This window comes from Sinocyclocheilus anshuiensis, unplaced genomic scaffold (assembly GCF_001515605.1).
Source record: "Sinocyclocheilus anshuiensis isolate Anshui unplaced genomic scaffold, SAMN03320099.WGS_v1.1 scaffold44, whole genome shotgun sequence".
Classification (NCBI taxonomy): domain Eukaryota; kingdom Metazoa; phylum Chordata; class Actinopteri; order Cypriniformes; family Cyprinidae; genus Sinocyclocheilus; species Sinocyclocheilus anshuiensis.
This window is the reverse complement of record NW_015555746.1, coordinates 2,697,209-2,697,678: the sequence shown is the minus strand read 5'-3', so window position 1 is coordinate 2,697,678 and position 470 is coordinate 2,697,209. Positions and strand designations below refer to the sequence as shown.

Here is a 470-nt window from a genome sequence, read left to right as displayed (position 1 = left end):
ATTTATTTTTAAATAATCAAAAAATCTTTTGTAACATTATAAATGTCTTTACTGTCACTTTTCATTCATTTAATACATCTTAATAAAAGCATTCATTTTTTTAAAATAACTTTTTCACCCCAAACATTTGAGTGGTAGTGTATCACAGTTTCCACAAAATTATTAATCAGCATGACTGTTTTCAACATCAAAAATAATAGTATTTTTTTCTTTAGCACTAGATAAGCATATTAGAATGATTTCATAGGAGACTTGAGTAACTTGAGTAAAGACTACTGAAAATTCAGCTTTGCCATCATAGGAATATATTACATTTTAAAGTTCCACAATATAGAAAACAGATATTTAAAATTGTAATAATATTTCACAATATTACTCTTTTTACTGGCTGACAAACATTCTAAGATTTATTTTTTTCAGGGAAACACAGCTAAAGTAGTTACAGGCAGCTTTTGACCGCAATACATGTA

The 470-nt window shown here is 26.2% G+C and overlaps 1 protein-coding gene across 3 annotated transcripts in view; it reads left to right on the top strand.

The window, feature by feature from the left end:
• LOC107673530 (sodium/hydrogen exchanger 7-like) overlaps positions 1–470 on the top strand; it is a 50,851-nt gene that overhangs the window by 15,836 nt on the left and 34,545 nt on the right. The gene's annotated exons all lie outside the window — the stretch shown is intronic.